Source organism: Oenanthe melanoleuca, chromosome 9, assembly GCF_029582105.1.
Source record: "Oenanthe melanoleuca isolate GR-GAL-2019-014 chromosome 9, OMel1.0, whole genome shotgun sequence".
Lineage (NCBI taxonomy): Eukaryota > Metazoa > Chordata > Aves > Passeriformes > Muscicapidae > Oenanthe > Oenanthe melanoleuca.
The window spans coordinates 9,054,687-9,077,214 of record NC_079343.1 but is presented as its reverse complement, the minus strand read 5'-3'; the positions used below and the strand labels follow the sequence as shown (position 1 = coordinate 9,077,214).

The window sequence follows — 22,528 nt, the reverse complement described above, 5'->3', positions numbered from 1 at the left end:
CCCATTAAGTTGAAATAACTTGGGCAGAATTCCTACATGTCCATATTTTTCCAAGTCATGTAACAAACCCCTTTGGAAAGTAGAGATGGATCTGCTGACAGCTGTGGAGTTGATTCTTCAGTGCTGCTAATTACAGCATGGCTGAGTTCTGCAATAGGGCAACACAGAAAATATTTGTCTTATCTGGACAAGTCTGATAATGTGGAGATGAGTAATTATTTTCTCCACTGCTTATAAAGATACCAGGAAAAAAGCAAACCTAGTGAGAGTAAGTGACTTCTAGCATTTTTGAAGATCTGCTTAAAGACCAGGGCTCCCTCAGATGATTTGCTGTCATTTTGTAGTTCTGAGGAAACTTTTCTCCTTCCCTTCAAAGAGCAGGGAAATGGGATGGGCATTAAACAACAAGTCCTTCTGATTCCAGAAGAGATTGGTTGAGCTGAAGAACTGCAGAATTTGTCTAAGCATTGGTTAACTCCATTACAACGGGCTGTTAATTTAGTGGGATACAAAAAAAATGCATGAAGAAATGCCTCCTTTGTTCTATATTCCTTTCAAATCAAGTGTTTAGTTCTGAGATTTTGTCTATGGCTATGGCTTGAGATTTCTTTGTTTGATTTCAGTTTTCTCAGTTTGATTCAGGGTCTGGAAGTACCATGGCAATGTTGATGCTGACTTTGGGATGAGTGGCTGTACCACAGCAACTGTAGCACAAGAAGATAGACAATGACCTCTCCATAGCCATGTACTAAGGCTGACCCACAGAAGGGTATCTTAAGTCCAAACAGTCACCGTTCATTTTAGGCTTCATGTCCAGCAACGTGCTCTATGTGCTCTTGCACAGTAAGATTTCATTTTGACTCTCATGTGTTGATAAGCTGCTGATTACAGTGATGTTTCATCCAATACTCCTTTGCCTGCTACATGCAGAATTCAGTTCTGATAGACATGGAAAGATCCTAACCTGATACTTGACTAAAGAACAGACAGAGAGAAGGTGAAGCTTTTGAGACATAGCTGATAATGTCTGTACCTTTCTTTTTCCCCTGGAAGTCCTTGAAGAGTGTACTTGGTTGTGGAATCAGCCAATGTAGCCTTGAATGGACTGGAAGAAATTTGTATAAACAGATTTGCCAGAAGGGTTGAAAGTTGCTTCATAGCTCATGACTTATGAAACATATGGCAAACACCACAGAATTTCAAGTTTATGTGGCCACACTCTCTATACAACAAACCCTGTGAACCTCCTACCCTGCTGTGTTAAGAATTGAGGGCAATGCCAATCTTAAGGATCAGTTTTCAGCTACTGCCTCCTTTTGAGCCTCTGATAGCACAGGAACATGGGCATGATCAAAAAGCACTGAGGCTGGTATGTTATGTGCTCCCTGTAGGCACATCCTGGCTGCACCTACTGTAATCCTGAGTTCTACACTAAAAAAGGCCTGGTTTTGTTACAGATGCAAAGGTATTTACAGGTAAATCAGAACAGCCTCATCTCTGAGAGGCACAAATCTTTGTGAGTGAAACCCCTAAAAAAAAAAATGAAATAAGCAATCTTCTCTAAAGTACCATCACAGAATGCATTAGCTAGCAAAGGCATCAATGTCAGAAATAGTGATAAAAAATAGATAGCTTCCAAGAAACAGAAATGTGTTTAAGATTTTTCAAGTAATAAGGGCTTTCAGCTCTGTGGGAAATATAAGATTTGTTAAACATCAGATATGAGCTGAAGCTACAGTAGAATCTGTTTGCATTTCCTATTTGAATTTCAAACAAAATCCCAGGGAGTTTGTAACTAGGGACTTGTATCAACTTGTTGTTAATGTGTGACACCTATATATAAACACAGGATCAGAAATGGAACTAAAAAACAAATTTAGGTTCTGCAGATTGACACGATACCGAGTTACAAAATTTACATTATCCAAGTTACGATATTTATTTCTGTGTGTTTTAAGTAGTAGCAGCAAAGGCAAGAGAATAAAAATTTGGATAACCCTCTTAATAGCAGGCTAAGTTAAATTGAATTAAACTTGCAGTAGACTGGTGAATATATCCAGACAGTAACTGTGGCTCAGTCAATTTGCAGCATAAATTCCTTGCATCCTCTGGCATGTGCAACTGTTTTGTTTTGGGTGGTGGGAAGATGTTGGCTGCACAAATCTCAGATATCTCAGTTTTCACAGACTAATTGTATTTCTGGACTCCTCTCTACAAAAGATAGAATGTGATATTCCTTCATGGAGGTTTTGGTTTATAAAGATACAGCTGTAGAAGTAACACTTATACTTGCAGCTTAAAAGGACCCAATTCTGCCAATCATGTTCTGTTAGTACTTTTCCAGGATAGCTCGTTGACATTTCTTGTGTTTTTCCACACAAACAATGCTACTCCAAATCTCAACCCTGTACTGCACGAAAGCTGTGCATTGAGCTGGCACCTCTTTCTTTTGAAAGCATTTGTCATTTCATTTTTGGACTGTAAGGTACCCTGCTGATATGAAAAAAACCAGCTTCTCCAAATGTTCTCACCACAGCATAATGACTATAATCCCATCATCAGATTTATTATGTTTTAATTTGACCAGATATGTCAGTAGTTTAGAGGGTTTTGCACTAATAAATTGCATTAGGTTAATGTGAAGTACCTTCAAATCATCAGAGATTTCATTGTGGAAAATGTTTTGCAAAGCTGCATGTCCTAAATGGCTGCACTCCAGAGTCTGGAATTCAAATCTCTTTTACCGTAAATGACTGGCAACCAGAAGATGTAGAAGTTGTTTTTAACATACTTAATGGAATACAGGGGAAAGGGGGCTGATTTTTCAATTCCTATGTAATGCAAATGGGTTTATCCAAGAAATTAGCTGTAAATAAAGGAAATACTTGTCGGAGAGTAATTGGAATAATGTGTGTAATATTTGAAAGCAATACTGTGAGATTTGGTAAGTTCTCAAAGGGGGGATATAGAGCTCATTTTGTTGCTTCTGTGTCATTTGGCGATTCCTTTCAGGTGTGATTGCTCAGTGCTGGGCTGAAACCTCAAGTTACAGAAGCCCAGTGGGAAGAGAGAAAGAGTTAAATGGGTGCTGAGTGCTTTTCAAAGTCCTGCACATGGACCCTTAAGGGGAGTGATGTGGGTGGGCTCTAACCTAGGAGTCTAATGTTCAGCTGGCAAATTAATGCTTGCTATCCATGGTCCTCCCTACCCAAAGCCACCACCTGGGAATGTAGCAAGTGCCTAAAAAAAGAAATTTGGAGTCTAAATATGGACTCTTATTTTCAAAACTGCGTATTGACTTAGATAACATCTGTTTGAGAGGACTAATAGGCACTGTTTAGCTCTACTCACTTTCAGTATGCAATTAAAAATACAAGTAGCTTCCATCCTAATTTTGGTAACTGACAGTTACAATTATGAGCATTGAGAGGAATAATATTTTGCAATAAAGAAGTTTTTCTTTATTGCTTTGGATGGAGTTATTTATCCATCTGCTTCATCCCATAGCAGTCATTACTTCCTTCATTCATACAAAGGAGCTACTTCCAATTTCCTCCAAAGAAAAAGTTTCTATTTTGAGGAGAAAGAAAGAAAGCAAAATAGAGCAGAGAACAAATGATGTCTCTAAATATTAATGAAGGACTTGTACTAGGCCTTGCCAAATACTGTGGACTAATCAGGCTCTTGATGGGCCTCATAGTTCCCATTGCCACAAGCAATACACTAAGAAACTTGGATTCTATTTCTGTCTTTGCCATTGACTGGCTGGTGTAACCCTTGGCCAGACATTTAATTCCCTTGTGGTTTTGTTTTCCCTATTACACATAGCCTGTTTTGTCTGTTTGGTTTGTAAGCATGCCTGGACAGGGATTGTCCCTGGTGATGTTTGTATAATGCCAAGCTGACAGGGCTTCAGTCTTGGCTAGCCCTTTGATGTGCTACCTGGGTATAAAATTATTATCATGTTACTGCAGTTATCAGTTATCTCAGTTTATGCTGCACTGACAGTTTGCTTCTCTTGGTAGTGTACATGAAATCAGAGTGGGTCTCTGTGTATTCCCACAGTGGGCATTGTTGAACTATAGAAGTAAAATAATCTTAACAAAGAATTTGTTGGCACCTTCTATGCAATCCTGGCACCATTTGGGTTGTTGTAACAACTCCTCCTTTCTTTGGGCTGAATCAGTTTTGGGATAGAGATTGTCATGCTTTGAATGGGAGCCACAGTCTCTGCAAGACACCGAGTGACTGTGGCAGTCACATCCCTTGGGTTAAACACCTCTTTTCAGAGCCATGGCACTTGCTGGCTCCACGGGGATGTCACAGGCTGGGTGTGCTGAGACACTGAATTACCCTGGATCTCACCCAGTTCCCCTCTGAGCACAAGAGGAATTCCAGTCCCTTTGCATGGGAATGTAAAGGGGGTGGAGATAAAATAGATGTCACACTGTTAGATTGCCTACAGATAAAAACTGTACAGATATAACCTTTTAGAGCAAAGCACTCATGGCAATTTTAAGAATACAAATAAATTCAGAGGGATGTTGCTAGAAAGACTATCACCCAGTGTGCTTAATTGTGTTCTAAATAGCTTTGTCAATGTGTGTCTCAACTTTTCAAATGTTGCCCTCCATGTGATGCTCTTGTAGGCCCTCTGAAACCAGCCCTGCTGGTGCTCACTTGTACAGCTGTTGCTGTGTTGTGTGGCAGCCAGGCATGAGACTGTCCTTTTGGGCTGTGATCAGGAGATCTTCTTTTCTGTCCTGAGATATGAACAGGCAGATCTCTTCACCCACTGTGTTTTAAGGTATGCTTTTGAGAGCTTTCAGAAAGGGGGTGGGAATAAAACTTAACCCATAAATGGAAAATCCCAAAACTTTGGCCCAGGGAAGGCACTGTTCATAAATAAAAGATCGTGAGGTGTGGAGATTGGAGCAATATCCATTACATACTTTTCAGCAAAGGTGAGTGGTGAGCTGTGCTAGCTGTAGAAGAAGCAGTTTCACAATACTCATGGAATAGGAATAGCACCAGAGGGAATAGTGTAGCAGGTAAGAAAAATTGCCTTTGTTTTTAAGTAAGTCTCACTTTGATAAATATATTATTGAGCAGCTCAGACCTTACACATTAAATAAATTGTCATGGTCAGTTTGGCATGTTTCAGCAAACAGGTACCACGCACTATTGATAACAGCAGTTGTAATCTGGGGAGTAGTGAATCATGTCTGAGTAAGAGATTATTACTGTCACCTCTTGGCAATATGTAAAATCAGGAAATTTGAGAAATGCTTGTTTGTTCATACTGTTACAAATGATGGCTTTTGCTAAGTTTGAGACAATTCCTGTTGCTGAAATGTATATTTATACTTGAAATTTTTCCACAACAGCATGGAAAACTAAATCACTTATGTATTATATTGATTTAAATCGCATTAATTTAGGTTAAAAAAGATAGGTCTTTACTTGTTCCATAAAGTTTTGAAGCCCCCTGTATCACCCCATGAAACCCAGCACCTACTCATGATACTTTCCCCTTTAATTCAGCAGTGTGTGACTGCTGAGGACCTGAATCTATGATCACCTGTTTCCTTATGATGATCTCTGTTTTGATTCTTCTTGGAGGTGTGTACAAAATTCTCTTTTAGCTGAGATTTCCATGGTGTCCCATGTTTGTACAGCACCCAGAACAGTTGTTTCATGGCTGGACTTCTGAGGATCTTGTACTATTCAAAAAAGAGTGTGCAGTAAAAAAAGAAATTGTTTTGTTGATGGATTTAATGTGGCTTTCAGTGCAAACATGCACTAAATGAAATCTGGCCAGAAGTTAGTTCCTTGGTCTTGCTGTGAACTTCCAAACATGCCAAAAAAACCTGATTAGGGCTTGACCTTGCAAGGTGCTGAGCACGTTTGGGAACTCCAGATGTTACTGAACATGGATTCTTTTCTCTCAAAAGAAACTGTTGCTCTTTGGACAGAGGCAGCTAGGAGTTCTCTGAAATGGCAAATGTTTTTGAAGAGACATAAATTACTGTTGGATTTTGCAACAGCGGGCTCTTTGGAAACATTCCCCTAGAATAATATTAAAAGCAATTCCAGCTTCTGTAATTTAGCTCATCAATATGCATCATCAGCATCAATTAAAAAAAAAATTTACAGATTCCAGGCTCACCAGGACCTTTCTAAGAGCTGGCACACTCAGAGCCAAGTAACTTATAAACAATGACTATTGATGCCAACAACTGTGTGCGTCCTAGCAGGGCGTTTGTGTGTGCTGAAGTGGCACCAGAGGTGAAGAGCTTCAGTTGCTGCCATTATACTTGCATTGATACCTATCAGAATCACTACCAAAGTTGCACTGGCAGATAAAATCATGCAGTTTCTGAGAGGTTACCCAGGTGTGATCTATTAAGATATAATTATGCAGGAATTAAATTGTACTTTAGCTTAAGGGTTGAAAAAGTACTAAGAGTTTTAATTGTTGTGTTCTTTTGGCCTCTTTGTGCATCATGTTTTGTAGTGCTACTGTATACCCTTACAAGATTTGCCTTTGTGTTACCCTACATGCCAGAAGATTTGGGTTTGAAGAGAATGATAGTTTTCTGAGAACCCCAAGCTTTTCTGCATTTCCATAGCAGTAACTTGTGTACTATGGCAGTGGCAGGAGTGAAATGCAAAGTCCTCAGCTGATAAAACTATGCACAACCAAACAGCTTTGATGGTGTCCTGCACTGTTGTTTTTGTACCTCCAATTCAGCTGAGTCACCTTCCCATAGTCCTCTTTTACTTAGCCAAAGTAGAAGGCCTGAGCCATGATTTTACAAGGGTAACAAGGCCCTTATTATATAAGGTATTACCTATATGCAGCACAGTCCCTACTATGGTCAGAGCTCAACTCCATCTTGTACTCTCACTAAATTTCTGTGTTCCTATGGCAGACTTCCCAGGCCATTTTTCAGTCCTCATGCTATTCCAAAATATGTTCTTCTGCCTCCCAGCAGCGTATGAGATGATGAGATGCCTTTAGTTTCCCTGTTGGGATGGAGGATACACCTAAGACACTGTACAAAGACTGCCTTTTTCTTATCTACTCCTAGTGCTTTTTAAATTCACATAATTGAAACCTGTTGGCTTTTGTACCAGTAGCCAACTTAAAAATATTAAATGTGCCATCTGCTTTGAGGCTGATAGCACGTTCATCTTCTGCAGCAGAGCTGTCCCCTGGCCCTGTGTCTGTGCTGGCAGGTACAAACTCTGCAAGTGGCACTGTTCCCAGTCTGGCCTTGGCCTGGGCTCTGCTCGTGTTTGCTCCTGCAGTCTGAATGCCTGCCTGGAGGGCTGTCCTCATTCCCCTCTGTCCTGTGTATTCTTTAATGACTCTTGTCACATCCTTGGTGGCATGGTCATGTCCACTCTTCGTGGCTTTCACTCAGGCTGCAGGACAAGTGTCTATCAAATTGAAATAGCATATAAAGAGTTATTGTGAGGTCCTTTTGTGCTTTAAGTTTTTTTAAGTCACCTGCTCATCCCAACAAACACTGGGCCTTGCTGCTCAGCTTTAGCTGAGAATGGCTCTTCTGCTTCCTTGTGCTTTTTGTTTATTTAGAGCTTTGTTTATTAGAACTTGTTGTTGTTGTTTCATTTCTGTGCAGTATGCAATACTCAGATGGCTGCAATCCCACTGCCTAATTAACAGCAAAATACCAAGAACATTGCAGTGCTTCTGAATCAATCATTTCTCTGCATTGTTCTATCATGTGGCTGGTTTCTCTTTGCAGACACCCAACACTTCCAGGAAGCAGATGAACATCACTCAGTTGTCTGAATTAAGGGCCTAAAGAGCTTAGGGGATAATGGGAGACATTAGAGAGATATGTAAATACCCTTAAGATGTAAACACCCTCAAGATGTAAACTTAAAGTAATTTTCTCCCTTTCTGAAAGCTACAGCTTCTATGAAGCTTCAGAATCTCTGTTTTCCCAGGGAGAAGACAACAAATACATTTTTCACACTGAGCACCATGTGCTGTATTCACTGATGGTGGTGCAGGAATAAAAGCCTCTTGCAAGAGGTCTGTTGCACTGTCTAAAATCTCATAGCTATGTGTAAAAAAACCTTCCCTGTACCCTTACTAGATTCTTAGAGTCTGGGAAACTTCTTCCTTAAAGACAGAACTAGGAGAAAAAATAACTTCTGCAGCTATGGAGAAGGAAAAGAAAGGTACACAGCCTTTATAATACCCATATAATATGAATTCATCCTGCCTTAAAAGGGCGAAAAAATGCAAGTGAGAGGAGAGCAAAGATGCTTGTTCTGGGCTTTTAAGTTGATATTTGCCCTTTATGCATGTTTGCAGGATCACCATCTACATAATTGAATTGGCAAATGCATAAAGCTGTAGTCAAAGCCTTTGTTTCGTATTGCACAATGCGATATTGTATTTCATTTCTCCTGTAAGATGCTTTATTCTATTTCAGAGTGTTTTGGGCAGCTTTTTCTGGCTCGAAGCAAATACTTTTAATAACTGAGACTGACCAAAAGGATGCTGTCTTCTTCTGTAGTTTAGGCATGAGGTATGATAGATCACTTTGTTACTGTGAAAAAAATGGATTTTTTCACTCCATTGGCAACATGTTTAATTCTGGATCTTGTTATTCTGCTCTGCCTCTGCTGCCATTTGCCAGGACAGAAAGAGGAGAGAGAAGAGGAATTTGCCTTTGAATGTTCTGCTGAAGTCACTCATTTTTATTGAGAGGCAAAAAGTGGTTTATCCTATTTGGAAATTAGTTCTGCAAATTGACTGACACATTGCTGGAAGAATAAATAGTAGAATACAGGGCTGCTTGTCTATATCTGACAATGTGGATTTCTTGTGAAAAATTTAAGTACTGGATAGCACCCAAATGTAAAATCTTATGCTGGCTAAAAACTGAATTGTTCTTAAAACCAGCTTCATCTGATTTTGGCTGAAAGGGTTTGAGGTTCAGTCTCTTTCCAACAATCACTTGGTGAGATTGCAACTCCTCACCTTTCTAGTGAAACCATCCTGTTCGATTAGGGCCTGATTATCTTTTCAAATCAGTTTTATGTGAGGAAAATACCACTGATTTCATCCAGTGGTTCACCCAGGGGAACATCCTGACTCTCCTCTTTTTCTTGCTCCTGCAGGCAGGTTTTATGTGAGCAGCTTTTAGAAGGGCCCATGCTGAGAGTCCCTGCAGTGTGTAATTCACAGGCCTGGAGGATTTTGTCAATGGGTCCTGCTTTCCCTAAGTACCTGTTGGGAGCAGAATGGGGATGGCTGATCCCTGTGCTGCCCTTCCTGCCCTGTTCCACACTGCCCTGCCATGCCAGGCCCTCGCTGCAGGGCTGCCACTGCAGCACTGGGGTCCTGCCTTCTCATTCAGGGGCTTGTTCATTTGCATTCTGGCTGAAGTGTCCTGAGTGATGTATTTGGGAACATGGGGTTGGAGTGGTCATGGCTTTTCACTTGAGGTTTTTTTTTTGGGGTGTGTCTCCCCTGTGGCAGCTGTGGGGATGGAGCAGAGCTGCTCTGACCTGTCTGGGGGTGATGACAGGGATGTATTCCTGGCACACAGGGATCTCTGGGATTCTGCTAGTGTGGGACTCTGTTAGACCCTCAGCTAGGGCTCTTGGACCCTGGCAGCTTCTGTGCTGTCATAGCTACAGTGTGATATGTGCCTGTGTTGGCTGGATGTGCTCCTGTTCCTGGGAGAACTACAGCACCTGAGCTATCACAGCTCCCACCCAGAGATGTGGGCTCTCAGACCAGCAAGGTGGCTGCTCACATGAGCAGGGCAGCACCCAGTACCTTTGGATAGGCTGTTGATTACGAAAATCCCAGTGTCAAGAAAACTGAATGAGATTTTAGTCATGCATTTTATTTGGGAGTAATGCAGTGCTCCCTTTTGGTAGCAGCAGTTCATGTAACTGTTTGGGAACAATGGACTTGTCCTGATGGCAGATGCCACCGATTCCAGGGGCACTTGGGCTCCAAAGCCAGGCTTGGACTACATCCCTCAAGTTGCTGAAAAGGTCTCAGATCCAAACATATCCCACAAAGCTTGAAGACTAGGATGTGAATTATCTAGTTCTGGCCTATTGCAATCAAATTTTGTAATAAATCCAGAGCAGGAGTTGCTGTACATTTTTTCAGATTCTGCTCAGACTGTATGCCTAGACTACAATGTGTCACTTTACTAAATGGGAAGTCTATGATTCCACAGTTTTTGGCTGTGTAAGCCACCTCCAGCTCTGTGCAACAGGATGGTGGGCTCTCTTTGGTGTGTCAATGTGCACATATGGTACATAGGCAGTTGGTGAATTCTAAAGGAATGACCTTCAGGACTGACATTCTTCTATATTTTCATGTTTTTGTCATGCTGTGGTGGGTTTGTTCATTCTCTTTCATCTCCTCTGAGTGAAAAACTTTGCAGTCTTCCAGACAGCGTCTCTCTCTCTCTCTCTCTTTCTCTCACTCACTCAGACCATCTGTTCCCAGATTACAGATTTCTCTGCATGAGTACCAGGTAACAGACGTGACTTAGCCCAATAACTACAGCAAAAAAGGCTTTCACACACTCTCCACAATCTGTGAACATATGATCAGTCTAGGATAACATGTCGTGCCAAACACACACCAGAGACATTTATATGCAGTAACAGAATGAACCCTGAAATCAGGTACTTGGCAACCCCAAACCTGATGTTTCCTGTGCGTGTTTTGAAAAGAGGCCCCTGTGCCCACAGGAAAGTCTGTGTTCCTGCCCTGGTGCCTTTTACTCAGGGGTGAAAGAATAAAATCCTTCTCTCAGGTTTTGCTTAAAGGGAAGCTGGTAATATCTCACTGCCCCATGTCAGTTCTCAAGGCTGGTGTGGGAATGAGGTCTCTGTTCTCTACTGGCAGCTCCATAATGAGCATTTCCCAAGTGATAGGAGACGTCAGAAATGGCATTTTATCTGTCTTTTATCATATTCACTGGATTCTTGCTCATTTTGGGAGTAAGATATAGAGGCAGACTGATATCCTATATGTGCATGCATGAAATAGATCTTCAGTTGTATATCTGAGCTCTTTTATCCCCTATTCCATTGTCACATCAGCCCTCAAAGGACCCTAATGAGACTGAATATTAAAGCAAGGTTTTTTTAACCTGTGTAAGCTGCTGCTTACTTACCCAATGGCTATTGAGCACTTGCCTGAACCCTGTACTGCTCTTTTTAAAATTTATTTTCTGTAATGGTTGAAAAGTTAGGGAGCTGACTTGAAGCTGAAGAACCATGTCTGGGTAACAAAGACAAATTAAGTACAAAGCAGTGGTTTGTTGAGCTATCACATGATCCGTGGGCCAAGGTTAGTCTTTATCTCTGCTGCGGGGTATGTACTGCAACAGATTCCAACAAACTGGTAATATATTTATTTTTTGATAAGTAGATGTGTATGTTAAATGTCTCATGTTAGTCTTGTCTACTCCAGTGACTTGAAATAAGAAAAAGATCTTAGACAAATTAGTACACAAGAGAAACTGGTACAGAAGCTGGAAGGGAATTTGCTAGTAAATATTATTTTAAAATATCTTTTACAATATTATTTCCTATCATTTGTATTTCTGATGAGAAAAATACTGTGTCATCTGCTACACAGCACTACATGAAAAAATATTCAACAACTCAAGACCTGAGTGCAAAGATTTTTCCCAAAAGTGAGAGAACTTCAGTAGATTGTATCTATGTGCACTAGCAACCACAGAAAAAAAACTATAAAATAATGTTCAGAGAGTTGGGATGCACATTATATACTCATTTATTACTAAGCTGCCTCATATGGCCCTGCCCGAGTCTTGTTTTCCAAGAGCCAACGTCCACTGTCACAGTGAGAATATGGAAAACAAGAGTGAGAGAACAGTATTTTGACAAGTCTCAGCTGGAATAAAATGCTCCCTCCTAAATGTGGTGCAAACACAGGGCACAGAGATGCTGTGAGTGTCTGATGGGTGGGATCCTGGACAAAAGACAGTGAGTGTGTACAGTGAGCTATTGTGTGTGCTTACCTGGGACCCCATGCTTGCAGCTCTATGCTTAATTGAGGGATGTGCTGCTGCTGGGATGATGAGCATGCATGTCTTCTGAATGACTACAAATGAATATACTTATTTAACAGATATCATCATTTACTGTGCTTCTGTATGTTTCAAACACAAAAATCTAATGAAGAATTGTTTGTGTAAAGGCCTTATTTTATGTTCCATAGTACAGGTGACTTTTATGTATGGTACATAAGTTATGAGCAAGCTCCAAGTTAAAATGCAACCTTGGTCTGGTTCTTGAGAGACACTTGCCACACTGAAACAGTTTCTCTTCTGTTTTTGACCTGTTTGCTGAGCAGCTGTTTTTTGTGCTAAAAGCTCCTATTGGGCCCTAAAGAGGATTTCATACATGTAGGAGAGCAGTAGAAGATGCAGTGGGGTGATTAAGTGGAGGTTGACCTCACATTTCCTCATGCTGTTAAAATATTTTAGCCAGTCAGTGCTGCCTGGGTTTCACTGAGAAATTGGAGAAGGGTCTTCTCAGAGCTGGGCAGAGGCCCTGGGCTGTGTCTGTGTGTGGGGCTGTGGGATGAGCTGTGTGCACTGGGTGTGCAGGGCTGAGCTTGGGACACAGTGGTGCCCTGTCTCTACCTGGGATACACCACAGGAAGGGCTTTGTCCTCTTCCCTCTCTTCAAAGCAGGGATCATTTTCCCAGGCAGTTTAGAATTGTTTCTAGAGGCAAGGGTAACAGTGCAGTGTGTTTCTGGTACAGAGCACAGGTAAACTTGTCTGTCCCAGCTTTCGGCCAAGGCAATTCTCTTGTGCAATCAGAGCCACAAACAGTTGCTGAGCACAAAGACACACTCAAATATTTGAGAATGAAATGTAGTTATAGGCTAATACAAAAGAGAAGATTTCCACTGTAAACAATCATTCGTTGCTATTCTTTCCTGGAAGATTAGCTCTCAATTTGGAGGAAATCTCCATTTATCCAAGGCACCCTCCTGTCTCTGCTTTGGAGAAAACAGGAAAAGCTGTTATTTAACCTATGGAATGGTAGTATCTTTGTCAGAAGAATTGCTATGTTCTGAAAATCAAACTGATCTGGGTGTGATTACCTCTGTGAAGAGATTTATGTTTTCAGCATTAGGCAGAAGGTGTTAAATAAGTGTTGATTCAGGCTTCTGCCTTTTCTCTCTAATTTCCCACATCTTAATTCTTTACTTTGGGCAACTGCTTCTGAAACTTGGAAGTAAATCTTCATTTTAATGTTCTTTTTTATGCTTCTTTCACTGCTTCATCCACATCTTTCTGCTTTAATGCTACAATAGTGTGTGGGAGGATTAGTTACACTCATTAAAAAAAATAAAAAATAGAGCAAGAATGAATTAATCTACAAGCCAGACACCTTCATTAAGCAAAGTAGGGAGAATAATATATATCATTAACAAGACTTCTGCTTACTGTATGTTCTAATGTAATATATTAGCCATCTCATTATTTTAAAATATTAATTGCCTTGAAATTGGTAGCTACTGTCCTTAATAGCCAATTAGGGCTACTCTTAAAAGGAAGCTATTTACTGATAATAATTAAATCTTAGAAAATTGGGGTACTTAGCCACATTTGCTTTCATACTTTTTGTTTATTCCTTTTCAGAATCTATAATTTGTTTCTCCCTTAAAACAGAAGGGCAAGGAGAGACAAACCCATGTTCTATATAAGATATTTACACTGGTAAAAAATAGAATAAAAGATCTTTTATTTTCCCCCTTTTTGTTAATATGAGTGTCCAAATACTCAGTCAAACATGTGGTGGAATGGAAGCCCATCTGTTTACTGCTCTCTGCAGTGCTCTTTGCATTGTACCTGTGCTCCACAGCAACATGATTGATACCAGCACAGCCTCTGCCTTATTCCTGGAAGCATTTTTCTCATTTAATGTTAATGTTCTCAGAACAGAGATCAAATTCCTATTCACCAAGCTCCTGTTCTGCAAAATCTGTTCTGTTTCACTCAAAACTTTTGCATCCATTTCCTTCTGTGTTATAATAAATAGTTATTTGTTATAAAATAAAAATATATGTCATATATTATGTTGTTATATGCAGCTTGTTGCATGGTGGGTGGAGAGAAGGACTAGAAAAAGCTAATTTTTTTTTTTTTTTGCCATTTTACTTCTGCATAGAGTAAAGGGTACACAGAAATGCCCAGCTGTGACTGAAAGCTCTGGCAGCTATGAAGGCTGTAGATAATTTTCTTTTCTGCTGTGATAGCTGGACATTTACAGAACCTACAGAGAGGACAGTGGCAAATATTCTTTGAATAACAGAAATATGGGTTGTTCTGTCATTTTTTCCTTGCTGGAGTTCTTGTTCTGAGCAGCAGGATGTGACACCTCCCTGAAGCAGGGACATGATGGATACAGGAAATTCAGCACTTCCCCAGTCCTCCATGTCAGTGGGATCCTAATTTAGTATCTCCTATCTAAAACTAGTCTGGCTGAGATTTCTAAGGAAACCTAGAGAATTAGGGGCTGCTAATGAGCTTCTAACCCTCTGTAGGCCTTTTTCAGCCCCCTCGCTCTCATTTCCAATGGCAGTCACTGTCACACAGCCAGCAGTGGCTCTCAGTGAGCAAACCAGACTCACAAGAAAGCCATCAGCAGCTGGTATTTTAGTGGCCTGGTCTTGCCTTAGTTGAAATAAGCCAAATCTGTTAAACAAGCAGAGATGCTTCCACCTACTTTTAATCTGGTTGTGACCTATTGACTGTGATCTGATTATGACTAAAATGAAAACTCTTCAGACCAGGCAGACCTTGATGGAACGAACCGTGCTTTACAAATCTATCAGAGGCCAATAAGAAAGTGAGTAAGGGTGAGCTGCTTGTTTTACTTGTATTTCTGAAAGGATTTTCATGAAGTCCTGAGGCAAAGACTTTTAAGGGAAAGAAAATATTAAATGGATCTCAAGAATGGAGTTCTGCATAACCCGTGCTGGTAAACACACCATAAACTTCTGGGAAAAGAAGGTGAACAGGGAGGTGAGACAGTTTGAGGATAATAGGAAATCAGCTATTCAGGGTAGTGAAAATGAAGGCCACCTATCAGGAAGCACAGAAGTACCTCAGGAGACTGTGTGGGCAAATGAAATGTAATATGCACAAATCTAAACTGATGCATGTGGGAAAAAGCAATCCTAAATTCACATACAAAATTAAAGACCCTGATCTGACCCTTATGACTCAGGATCTCAATTCTGGGATTACAATAGTTCCATGAAAATATTGTCTCAGTGCGGTGAGGCGGCCAAAATGTTAACCAAGTATTAAGTGAGGAAAAACAAGAGAGCAACTCTATGAATCAGTGTTCATCCATATGCTGAAGAGTGTGCATAATTCCAGTCCCTTTGCCTCAAAGGGAATGTAGTTCAATTGGGACAAGCTCACAGAAGTCCAAGCAGGGTGGAATTATTTCCACAGTAAGAATGGTTTGTGGATGCTTGGGCTGCTCAGTTTAAAACTGTGACAGACCTACAAACTGATGAGCACAATGGGCAAAGCTGGATCTTTGCTGTCTGTTCTAATGCAAAATCTAATGCAACCATTGAAAGAAGGTTGTAGGAACCAAGTTCAAAGAAAACCAAATAAAGTTTGGTTTCTTCATGCAACAGGCAGTAGAAGTGTAGCTTTTTCTGAAGGATGTGGGGCTGCTCTAACTTTACATGGGTTCGAGGAGAGATTGTACAACCCTCTGGATGAGAAATTAAGTAAGAACTATTACATTGCAGAAACTGAAACCACTAAGAAAATCCCTGCAGCTAAAAATAGTTGTTCTGTGGGACAACATGTGGGAACTGCCATACATACATGCCCTCTTTCTGCTTTTTCCAGCTCAGCTCCTTGGAAACCCTGCTGGAAACAAACCCTGGGCTCAGTGGGCATTTGATGTGATCCACTGTGGCTCTCAGTATTCTAACAAGACTGATCTTGTGCCTCGGTGGTGTTAGGAGATGGTTGGGCTGTGTAGAATAGCTGGGGTAGTGTGACACTTTCTTTCTTTCCCATTATTGTGTGCTGTGATTGATATCTGTTGTTTAGCCAGCAGATGATCACCTGGTCCTTAACGGACCAAACCCGGCTTGCCAGAAAAAGCACAATTTTAAACTAGGCTAGTTAACCTGATTTATGCTGAAACAAGTGATTTCTCCTCTTCATGGTGTGCTGAGCTTGAATTTAATTTGCAGTGAGGCAAAAGTCCGTTCAGTAAGTCAGTCTTGCCTAGAAGAGAATACGTCTTAGCTTTTGTGCTTTTGTCACAAAACTGAATTTCCTAAACCATTATAGGGAAGAAAATGCTGTTTGTAAAAATTCAGCACTTGCCATCTTTCAATTAAGAGCTGACAGATCTCTTACCTACATGTTTCATATTCAGTCCAAAGTCAGTCTTGTTTTGCTTTGTATTTTCATTTAGAGAGGGAAATCAAATGAAATCTGTTCATCTTATACATCTAGAAACATTCCCACAGAGAGAAATGAAAGTCCTTCAGCTCACCCAAAAGTAAGAAGAACCTTTCTGAAGTCCTGATGCAGTGCTGTTTGCTGTCTGGTATGGTTCACTGAGGGCGTGCTCCTAGGCATGGCCCTGTTACACCTCTGTTCTTCTTAGCAATTATTACAGATTAGCTGGGAGCTGTGTGTAGGGAGTGCTGGTGTTTGAGAGTCAGACTTGAAGTATCAAGCACTGCATTTTTGAGCCAGTTTCTAGATTTTGTTGGGGAGGAATGGTACAACTTGCTGCATGTGTTGTCCACCCACAGGTCACTGTGTAGCTGGAACTGAATATTCAAGTGGGTTACATGTATTGTCACTTCATCCTGCGGCAGCTGTTGCTGCAGTGAAAAGCTGTGATGCCTTTCCTGGGAGTGGAGGGGTGAACCTCTGTACAGGCTGCATTCAAGAGAGGATGTACTACCTGCTTCCAAAGGCACACCTTCTTTTCCTGATGCTTAAGACCGGTTAAACCCATGTCCAAGTGTGCTATTTATTATCCAAAATTATATTCTAAGTGGCTTTTAAGCCTGTTACCATGCTTAAAATTATAAATGATCTTGGCACCTAGTGAATTATTACAATGTTTTTGTCTGTGAACAAAGCAAGCAGGTTTCAAGTTAGCATCAAAGAATTGTGATTTTGAGCTATCAAAAAGTTTTTTCATGTTCTGCTGATGAAATGGATCACATTTAGCCTGTGGAGAGATTAATATAGCTATCTTGTGACATCTTCTCTGTGACCATTATTAAAGCACAGTCCTTTGTTGTGTCATCCCTCACCCATTTGTGAACCATACCCAATTGATTAGGCTGCTGTAACATTTTTATTCTGCACGTGAAGTTCCCTCCTCAGTACCCTCTCTCTCCCAAAATGTACATTCATCATTAATTACAAAATCAATGGGAGAGATGGTCTGGATATATACAATTGATAGCTTCCCTCTTCAGATTAGCATAACCTCCCAATTCATTACGTGGAGTGAATAATGCAGTTGCTGCCAGCATGAAAACAGGCAGGTCACCTGCTGTAAATTTCTTAACAAAACGTGGTGTCATGAACCTTTTCATTTGCTGAGTGTTTACTGTGTGTTTGGAGGAGTCCATCTTCTTTCTGAGCCTCTTGCTTGGCAAAGAAACAATCATAAATTTAGACAAATAAATGCTTCAATGTTGAAAGACTGAGAAGTTCTATCTGAAAGCTCCAGTGCTTAAAGTGAATCCTGCAGAGTGCTGACACTGCAACCGTGAATAAGATATTAAAAAACGTGAACGGATCAAAAAATTTGGTCCCTACAAACCCAGTGATGTTTCTTGCATGAGAAAGGTGATGGGAATTTAGGCCATAGTGTGCATACTTTCCTGTGTTTTAGCATATTAAAACATTGAAATCTCCCAGATTCTTTTTTAAAATTTTTTACTCTGTACTATATTTGGATTAGAATCTAAGAAAATATGCTTTCCATCACATTTTCCAAAATAGCCTCTGTGCTCTTTTAGTAGCTACCCACTTACAACTTTACAAGTCAGGTCAATTATGAAATAGATGCAACATTTCCTGGAAGAGTCAGAACTGTAACTGACATTAATAATAGGAGAATAGAAGAATACTAATTTTTTTTTTTTTTTTTTTATAATGACAATTGAGGATCAGGTTCTGGTATTGTTCTCCGTGTTGTACTTTACTCCAGCAGCTTCACTAAAATTAATTTGACACCTTGGGGTATAAGGAGGTGGACAACAGAGTCCTCCTGTCATTGCCAGGACACTGGAACTTTTATGCTGAATAAAACTTATCACAAGGTAGACACATATATGAAGCACATACATCTTAAATTATAAGATAAGAAAGATGATTTAGCCATTTAAGTAAAGGGAATGTATGCTTGCAATTCCCATAAACATTAACAGAGATTTTATTGGAGTTTTAGGGGGAGTAAAACATCATTCCAAATTAATTAACTGCAAGAGAGCCCTTCACCTCAGCAGGATTTAGACCAGGTTTCAAGTGATTTAGTGACTTTAATAGACTTTATTCTAGGGATTATAAAATCATGCCTTGTAATGTTTAAATTGTGGTTATAAAACAAAAGGTAGGAACTGAAGCAGTACTAGAAACTTGTCATCTGTAATAAATAAATTAAGTACAATAGCTGAAGCAAAGCTAATACTAGTATTTACAACAAAATTCAAGCCAGACTATATATAAAAGTATTCATAATAGTCTTCCTTGTTATTAAATTGTAATGCAATTCTCTATGTGTTAGAGGTTAATGGAATATACAGATGGTTACAAACATGTCTAGTTTGGTATGAACAGAAATTTATGATCTGATTTCATTAGCACTTCTGGATTGTCCCTTGAACTAATTTTGCAAAACTCCCAATATGATTGCCATCCATGAGTTTTATTTAGATCTCAGTGAGGAAAATGACTGCCATCCCTTGCTTTTCAAATGTACATTCTGACTCAGATATTCCTTTCCCAAAAACTTTCCAGTGCGATTCACTGGTGAAAATCCAATTGCAAAATCAGAGTCTTTGTCTATTGAAATAGTGATGCCTTTCAGCACACAAAATAAGGGCAGAGTGCGAGTAATGATTGAAACCATACTTCTAGTGTTACTTCCCTGTCTAATATATATTTCTGTTATTTGTTTCAGTATTATTTCTCATGTTCCAAATCATGGGGCTTTCCTGTATTTGTCAGCTCCTCAGTCATCTGGGAGGATTTCCTAGCTGTTGTCTTTTTCCAGTAACCAGAATTCCATGATATTACCAAAATCCTTGCCAGAACCCTTTTGTCTCACTTCAAATAATTCTTGCACAGCTTCCTGGGGTGCTGTGCAAACCTCAGCAGCCACATGTGGCACCTTTCCTGCCTTACCCAAACTGGATATCCAGCTCTGTCACTGCAGCAGCACATGGAAAAGGGAAAGATGGATGAACCCTATCTGATTATTTCTGCATGAATAATGTTTTCTTAGCTAAATAGAGGCACTTTGCATGTGAAAAAATCTCTTGCAGACTATTGGCCTGTATAACTACATATATGAAGTTTTCTATTGTATGGATATTCATTCTTTAAAAAACCAAAAAAACAACGAAAAAAAAAACGGTGTAGTAAATATATATTGGGAATTAAAACAAAAGAATAGTTTAGAATTACCTCAAAAAGCTGTTAATAGTACATTTGGAGTAATTTCAAACTTCACACATTGTATGTTTTTCTCACAGTCTAATGGCTTGCAAAATGTTGTGTTTAAGATATTAATTTATTTTTTTTGTTTGTTTGTTTTTTTAAATAACAACAAGAAAAAAAAAATTAAATATGTTTCAGTTCTAGAACTTGTTTTCTAAGTTTCAGCCCAGAGCAAAATTTTTCTGGTTGAGTTACAAACCTCTGAAAATAGGGGTTTACAATGGAAACACTGACACCACTTTAACTATGGCAGCACTGGCAGAGCAGTGTAAGATACACTAGAAATAGAAAACAAGATTAGAGATGACATTTAGGACATGAGGCCTTCTCCAGGCTGTGGGAAAAAAAAACATGTTCTATTTTTTTCCACAGCCTGAAAAAGGCCTCCTGGTCTAAGTGTCATCTCTGATCTTATTTCCCATTCGTACTGTGCATTTAACTAACTCTTTTTTAATTATTATTGGCAGCAGTTTGTTGCAGTTTTAAGTACCCATGTCCAAATCACAGCATCCCTGGCTAGCACATGCCCAGGTGGTGGGGAGGGTACCAAGGAGACCGAGTCCTTTGCTCATATTTCTGTCTCAGAGAAGCCCAGTGCCACATCTGGCTGGCAGAGCCCCTCACAGCTGTGCCAGAGCAGCACTGCAGCACTGTGCACACCTGCAAGCTGCATTTGCTAAGGGCAGAGTCAAATACACACACTCTGGAGTGTCTGCAGCAGTGATGAGGACAGGCAGGTACTCAGGTGCAGTGACTTCCACCACCACTTCTGGAGCAGGTCACATTTCCCATCACAGCCTTGATCCAGGGTCCTGAATACTCCAAAGTGAGATTGTCCTGAACACTAAAATAGTTTGGTAAGATGTGGCTCTGGACTAGGCTGCCTTCCCCAAAAGCTGTGATGTTAATATTGTCAGGAGGATCTCTCGACCAGCCTGGACCCATGAAAGGAGGGCTTTGGTACTGTCTCCAAGAGGTAGCTAAACTCAAGGGATAAGTTTTAGATTTCTCCACGTTAAACCCTTTTCCACACTTAGGCATCCTCTCACTCATGGCTGCTTCATTTTCGTATTCACTGCATTAAATGATAATTCCCTGTATACATTTATGGCCTTTTAATGCCTACTGTGCCACAGCATAACTTTGCAGGGATCTTGCAATTTCCATTCTCAGTGTGGGGTAAAAAGGAGCAATAAGGAAAGAAAATGCCACTGCAGAACAAATGCAATTGTAATTACTTCTTGCTCTCACCAGAAAAATGCCAGTAGGAGATCCATATCCTGAGGGTGATCAGACAGACAGAATGCACCTATCCTCTCTATGTTGCTTGAATAGTCAAGGTAGGAACTTGTTCTACATTTGAACTGCATTTTCTGTACTCATCTGATCAATTCTTTTTATTGCTGCACTCACAGTAGACAAAGACACTGGTAGCTACTGCCCATTCTCAAAGAAATGTATCCTGGGAAGTCAATAATAGAGGCAAATTTATTGCTGAAGCAATTGCCTAGAGAAGGTGCTTCATTCCAGTACTGTGAAAGCTGGTATTACTGTAGGGATAAACACGACCTGTTCTGTGTGTTCATGTAAGTAGGTGTATAATTTTGTTTGTAAGCACAGTGTCTTCTTGGCAGGTACTCTACAGACAGCAATTGTCAGCTGCTAAATGTTCAAAGAAACATGATTTGAATTTTTCTCTACATTGGGAGAGTGGCCAGGAAAATGCATTTAATATAATCAGTGGAGTCAACTCTGACAGCAGAGATGTAGAAAAATTTGCTTACCTGTGAACATCATTTGGATTTTAATTTTCAGAAAAAGCAGTTAATAATAATAACTATTCTTTCTTGCACAAATTATATGTCATAAAGCCAGAAAAATTGAAATATGAATTATTTGGTAAAGTTGAGCTTTCATGTTCATTTTTCTACAAGATTTTGACATTGTTATTGGCACAATACTTCATTCTACTTCATGTTGTTTATAGATCCAGGAAAATGTCATATACTCTCTTTAATCCCTACAAAATATAAACACTCTTTTAAAAATGTTCTTTTCTGTGGTTAGATCGCTGACTGAACAGTGCTTTTTGCCAATGCCAAATGCATGATATAGTCATTTGTCAAAAAGTAGCATGAAGATTTGAAATGCCATTAATTACTGAAGCTGCTGTAAAATGCTGGTAACCACAGTACTTGTGCACAGGCAACCACTGGGACACAGAATGTTCTTCCAAAAGCACCTTCTTGGTCATATAGGGCTGTGAGTGTGGGACATGAAGAAGGGTGGATCAGAAGTTTCTGTTGGGAAACCAAAGCCTGCACTTGAGGCTATAGCTGTGCTAATCCCTGAACATGGAGTGCTGTTCCTGTCAGAGCACTGTGTTACACTAACCACTCTGTCTCACTTGTGACAGCCCCATATCATATTTTTGGCCAGGAGAGCCAGACTAGAAGTTTCTGAGACAATATTCTCTATCCACAGAAGCTGTGAAGAGTTAATTTAAAAGAATTCTGTTACAACAATGCAGTGGAGAGAGTTGGCGCTGATGATAATCTCACCTGGTCCAGCCCAGTGTGAACCAGCATAACTCTGGTTTAAATGATTACATGAGTTTCCATGCAAAAACCAATTTAACTAAGCACACAGTATTGCACCTTCTGTTACCCTAGCACAGCCCTGTGTCCTGGTGATTCTGTCCCACCCAACCTGAAACAAAAATTGGGGCCT

The 22,528-nt window shown here is 40.1% G+C and overlaps 1 long non-coding RNA gene across 4 annotated transcripts in view; it reads right to left on the bottom strand.

Annotated features, from left to right (window-relative positions):
* LOC130256702 (uncharacterized) overlaps positions 1–22,528 on the bottom strand; it is a 177,143-nt gene that overhangs the window by 48,911 nt on the left and 105,704 nt on the right. The gene's annotated exons all lie outside the window — the stretch shown is intronic.